This window comes from Parambassis ranga, chromosome 1, assembly GCF_900634625.1.
Source record: "Parambassis ranga chromosome 1, fParRan2.1, whole genome shotgun sequence".
NCBI lineage: Eukaryota > Metazoa > Chordata > Actinopteri > Ambassidae > Parambassis > Parambassis ranga.
In genome coordinates this window covers 21,537,667-21,544,226 of record NC_041022.1, presented here as the reverse complement: position 1 = coordinate 21,544,226, position 6,560 = coordinate 21,537,667, and positions in this window count along the sequence as shown.

The following is a 6,560-nucleotide window of genomic DNA, read 5'->3' as shown; positions in this document are numbered from 1 at the left end:
ACGAAGGTTCAAATATTCTTAAAGTGTAGCCTATCTTGTGTGTAATATTATAATCCCCCCATTTATTTATTTTTAATAATTTAATAATTGATTTCTAAAAAGACAAGACTTTTCAGCACCAATCCACTGGACAGTGACCACTGAAAATGGGCTGGGCTGTACAATTGCACAAAGAACGTGCATAATATGAATACTACGAATATTAAAATTATCAAATAAAATAAAATCACCCAGAATAAACTAACCTGCAATGGTCAGTCACAGATAGACACGTCCAGTCTCTCAACCCTACCTCCTGTTACATGTTTTGTTTCTTTGTTTTTTACTTGCTATTTCCTTTTGTTCTGTTCCACTGCGTTAAATCACTCTATCTCTGGCTAGGTTTATACATAAAACACTTGAGGTTTAAGAATAAAAACTACTTTGCCAGGTTTAAAAAAAATCAGGATTTGGGTTTCAGTTACTGTGGTAACAACCTCAGTTCTCTGTACACAGTAATTCATCTGAAAAGGAACAACTGTCAGTGTCTCTTGGCATTAATATGTGCTGCTAAACCCCTTGCATTGAAGTCAGCCGTAGAATCAAAGCCCTGATCACGCTCTGTAATGCACATGTGGATGACCTGTCATTTCTTTCACACTTATAATTGATTTGCTTCATTTCACTGTCTTCGGGGCAATGGTTCGGACACTTAACATAGGATAGCAGCCAGTTTGCAGCCATAGTGAGCTGTGTAATGAAGAAACTAACATCTAACGTCATGCTGAGCATGACATTATATTGCAGTTCTATTTATAACTAGCCTAAACTTTTTGTTGAAGTATATTTGTTTACAATGTCTAACAAGGTATTGGTTTAAGTGTTGCTGTTACATACATTCTTTAATTTCATTTTGTTTTCTTTTTCCTTTACACACTACAGGTCTGTTAATTACAGACCTGCTCTTAACCCCATGACTTGTTTTCACCTACTGTAATTGACATTTCTGCCATCACAGTTGCTGACATGAGACAGAGCCATCCTACTGTGTAGAGGTGACGCTGACATATGGTGTTCTGTGTGGGCGATTCCCCCAGCAAGTAAAAGAGACAATTAATGTACTACATCATAGTGATGAGACATCATTGTACCTTCCAAGGAACTTATGACCTGTATACATGCAAACATACAAAAAATGATGGGAGATAAACAGTTATTATTTTAAAAAACAGGCAAAAAAAGCCAGTCTCAATGTGGGGGTGAGGAGACTTTGACCTAAAAATGGAGGTGTCAGATTCTTGCTTCAAGGATGTAATTAATTGCATGGTGTCCCACAAACATGCCTTTATCTGCTTCCACTGTTGGTGCTGTTGGTGGGAGAGCAGAAAATATTTGCACTGCGCTCGTGGTTGTTTATCAAGTAAGGGATGGAGTGTTTAGCAGTGTTGAATCTTTGTCTGCATGCTATGTTTGACTCCCATCTTTGACAAAAGAAAGAAATACACATACTTTTTACTTCGGTACGGTGACACTGTTTTATGTCACAAAGGGAGACATTCACACACTTACACCTACAGTACCCACAGAAAGCACACTGGTATTGGAGCCTGAAGACAGAGTTGCTTATGTTGGCTACCTGAACGGATAAGTTGTCTACAAGGGAAAAACAAGAATCACCCAAGCGGCAAAGTTTCTCCTGGAAAAAAAAATGAACAAGAAAGGAACACAACCAAGACTCGCTTATTTGTTGTGTCTAATTTCTTCTCTATCTCACTGGAGGCAAGCTGTTTAATTATGTAAGCATGAAAGTTGTCTATTGAATCAATTTCAAGCATAGACAGGGGAGCTGCTTTCCTTTTTTCCCCTTCCCCTCCTAAACTCTCATATCAGGTGTTGAATCACAAACGCACACACATTTTCAACCAGCCTGTGTTATGGTCCTGTGCATGTGATGGTAGTCACTCCAATAATGTTTAATCCACATCAGTGAAGATGCAGACCTCTGATTGTATAGCATGTCACACTAATGCACAGCCATCTCTGCCCTATGTACTGTACTGTACTATGTACAGCACAAAAAATCAAAATGTGTAAAATGTCCATCACATCAAATTTCATATAGCTCTTGTAAAAGAAGAAATAAAACATAATAAAAATAGACACCGTATGGCTCCAAAGGTGCATTATCAAACTTTTCCCTTAGTCAGTGCTCTGGAACAATGTGTACATTCTAGTAATATGCAGAACCTTCCACCAGAACTTTGTGCTTGTCAGTGGGGCAAATAATGGGCTTTCTGGTGTGAGCTGAGCAGGCTACTGCTGTATTGTGCATGTTTCCTTGTTTTGTTTTTACTTTCCTTCTTTATTTATTGGCAACTCTCATCATAGCAGAATTCAAATGATGGCATAATGAGGAAAGTGAATTTGTGAGCATTAAGTGCCTGTCTCCAGCGCCATATTGTGATTTGGGTGTAGTAGTTACATAAGGCATGTACTGCTGATCTAAATGGAAGCAGGGAGGCAGGCACCAGGCTCTTGCTGACAAGTCGTCCTGCAGATGAAGAGGAGACGAGGCCCCTGAAGGAGAGCTGAGAGTTAATGATCTTTCTGTATGCAAAGGCCACGGTTCAAAAGGCACTGGGATGATAGGAAGTGGCAAAACCCCATTATCTCCATGACAGAGTCTGCCACGAGTAATATGCTCTCTTCCACTTTCTTCTTGCCTCCTCTTTGTCCTGGTTCTCTCCTTCTCTCACTGTGGTCCTCTTCCATTCCGTCTTTGTGTCTGTCTTTTATCTGAGATATGTCTCTGTCTTGGTACCTGTCTTCTCAGGCTTCCTCAGTTTATCTCACTTACCTGTCACTTCACCTATTCTGTTTCTCCCTTGTGGTCATCGTTGTGTCCCTCATTCTGTTTTTCATCTGACTGTCTTTTCTCTGTCATCCTGACCCTCCCTCTCTCGGTATTTCACACAGTCACAGACTTTGAAGACAGCTTTTTATGCGCACTTTAGTTGATGACAGTGAATAACCAGGTTGAGGTTACAGTTCAGTTAATGCGTTTACGGTTCATAGTAATCTAATTTCCTTTATAAATCCAGATCACTTCATTTGCTTTATAATCAAGCTGATGTCAGAGGGTGCACACATTTAAGAAAACCTCCAAGGTACCATAGAAAGACTTGACTGACTTAAATTGTGTTAATTGTGTTTTACATTGAGGTTTCAATTTAAATACTTATATAATCTACCGTCATCAGTTTATATATCTGACTTTTGGCGTAAGGGGAATAGAATCATACAGAAGAAAAATATAAAAAGACTCCCTTCTTACTGCTTTCTATTGGAAATTATTAAATAGAGCATCCACAGCAAAAGTATAGAAATATCTCAGCATGTAATTGAGGACCTACCTGTTATTACATAAGGTACCTGTCAGATCAACAAGTCACAGAAGAGAGACAAAAGCTGCTGGTGGTCTGGCTGCATGTGCATAGTCTGGAACACTGAATGATTTGAGTGTGTGTGCAGGACACACAGACACACAGATTGTTAAGCAATGATATCATCATACTTTGTATCCCACTGAACAAAATTGAAAGTCAGCTGACTACTTTGCATATAATTTCAGGGAAATAGTGACTTGACATGAGCAGCTGCAAAATGGCCTCTCCTGGCATTATAATGAGTGAAATAATAATAAACTCAAGTGGTGTGTTACCGAGCATGACTGCTAATGCTGTAGCAGACTGGGAGTGCAGATCTTTTGAAGGCCTAATGTGTACCAAGTAAGTCGTTTCAATTTAAGTTCCAATTCACAGCTGTTTGACCACTGCAAAAAAACATCTGATCTTATCTTCACCCTTACAAACTATATCAATATGTCCTTTTTCCCCTCTTTGTGCTTTAGAAACTTCTACACACAGATAGCATCGTTGAAGAATATTTAGAACATAATTGAGCTATTTGAGAAAAGAGAAGTTTACTGCTTGTGTGAGCTGTGATCTCATGAATCTGATTTTTGTGTTATCTGATTTTGTACTTCCTTTGTAATTTGTTCTCATTTCTCTCTATCACAGTGAGACTGCCTAACAGCTTTTCAAAGCTCATTTTCATGTCTGGTAATACAGTTTTTACTTGATTGTGCCACCAAAATCCTACTACTCTAAATCAACTTTATAGTAAATCTTTGAACATAATATGTAGCACAGTGTGTTTAGAACAGCCATTTGTGGGTGGATCACCAGAGTTCTCATGCACTCCTGGCATCGGAAGAACTGAACTGGTTTTGCCCCCATAAAAAACAGGAAACTTCCTGTTTGGTGTTAGCATGTTACATGGTTAATCTCTTTTATTAGCTTTGATACACACACATTTGTGTTTTTGTATACATCATGTTTTTTAAACTTTCAGTTCAATTCAGTGTTATTTATGTAGCGCCTGTCACAATCAAAATTGTCTCAAGGCCCTTTACAGACACCCAGAGCCTGAACCCCCTCAAAGAGCAACAGTGGCAAGGGAAAACTTCTTTTTAACAGGAAGAAACCTTGAACAAGACCCGACTCCTGCTGACAGTCGGCTTTGTAAAGATGAGAAGAAGAGGTAGACAGGACAGAGAGGATAAAAGAGGGAGAGAAAGAGAGCCATGAGTATAGATCACACAGAGGACACTACAGAGAACAATCATGACAGGTAGTTGATGTTGTCAAGCAAACTGAAAGACTAACTATTGTGTTTCTACTATAGCTGGTGTATGTATCATGAGTTAATTAGGCTAGCAGAACAAAGATGAACAACAGAGGCCGGAGCAGGCAATAAGCATTGGTTTGGTCAGGGGCCGGTCTGCAGGTCAGCATGCAGGTCTAGAGGCAGAGAGACCTGCAAAGCAAGAGAGAGAAGACAGCAGACACAGTTAATGACATGAATCACTAGTACCTCATGAGAAGAGAGGAGAAGAAAGAGGGGAACTGCTCAGTAGATCATGTTTGGGTCCGCCTTTGTTGGTCAACTCGTGTGGCTTAATTTCCTTTCATATATCATAAATAGGCTGAGATACCAAGCTCAAAGGCAGGGCCACAGACAGGGCACAATATGTCAAAAGCACCCAGCAAGACACATACTAATGGCCTGGATTTGCTGCCATTTAGTCCCTGTCATACCTAGCGAGCTTCAAAATGCCACCAACCGCGTGCATATAAATCATCAGAGGCAGAGACAGAAGGGATGCAGTGTGTATTTTTAGCTCCAAGTGTTGTTGCATTAGACTGTAGATTGAATTTCTTTGTCAGTACAATGCCTTTGTCCACAGGAATAAGCTAAGTTCTATATCAGTACAACTAAAGAGACAGTCATACATAGATAGATAGATAGATAGCTAGGCTTGAACTGTTGATGAAGATTCTCAGTCATCCAGGTCATCATACGTAGAGAAGATTGAAGCAAGGCGTCTGGACTTGTAGAGTTTTCTTGAAGATGTTTCGCTGCTCATCCAAGCAGCTTCATCAGTTCTAACTGTTTGGTGGGGAAACATGGTTTATATGTGGTTACAGACCTCAGTGGGTGGGTCTGGGTAAAACTTAAAAAAAACTATAGCACTAAATGTTTCCATAATTACCTGTGATGATCTGGCTGACTGGGCCAGGTGAGTCTAACGACTGACTAATGACTATGAAACTGCCGGAGGGGGACTGGTGGACAGCCCTTTGTTCTTACTGTGATTATGTGCAAACTTCCTGGGAATGGATGGAATCACTGCATTGTATGTGGTAGAAAGATGATGTCTGAGGCCACCACCTCTGTTAAGGGAAGGTTTTTCCAGCTTAACATAGATGGCTTCCTTGACTCCTCTTTCATACCACCTTTCCTCCCTGTCTAAAATGTGAACATTGTTGTCCTCAAAGGAGTGTTCTTTCTCTTTGAGGTGGAGGTGAACAGCTGAGTCTTGTCCTGAAGAGGTGGCTCTCCTGTGCTGAGCCATTCTTCTGTGGAGTGGTTGTTTAGTTTCTCCAATGTACAGATCAGAGCATTCCTCACTGCACTGGACTGCATATATCACATTGCTGTGTTTCTCCCTGGGAATCTTATCCTTCGGGTGAACCAGTCTCTGTCTCTGTGTTGTCATCAGTTTGAAATGGACCGGGATCATAGACAGAGAGGAAAAGTGGTTTGAAAGAGGAGTCAAAGGAGGAAGCCATCTATGTTACGCTGGAAAAACCTTTCCTTAACAGAGGAACATCATTTTACCACCACATACAATACAGTGATCCCATCCATTCCCAGGAAGTTTGCACATACTCACAGCAAGAACAAGTCCAGACGCCTTGCTTCAATCTTCTCTACGTATTGGCTTGAACTACAGTTCTTCATCCTTTTAAACCTACAAAAACTACTTAACTGATGCTATTACATAACACGTCAGTTAAGTCATGAGAAGCTGGGATGATGCTCTCTCATTCCTAACACACAGATTTTAACCTTAATCAATTATATGATGCCAGCCCACAGCTTGACAGCGTTCAGTATTCAACTCCAAAGCTGACAAAAAGAAAAATAAGATTTAGGGACTGCAGTGGGAGAAAGTG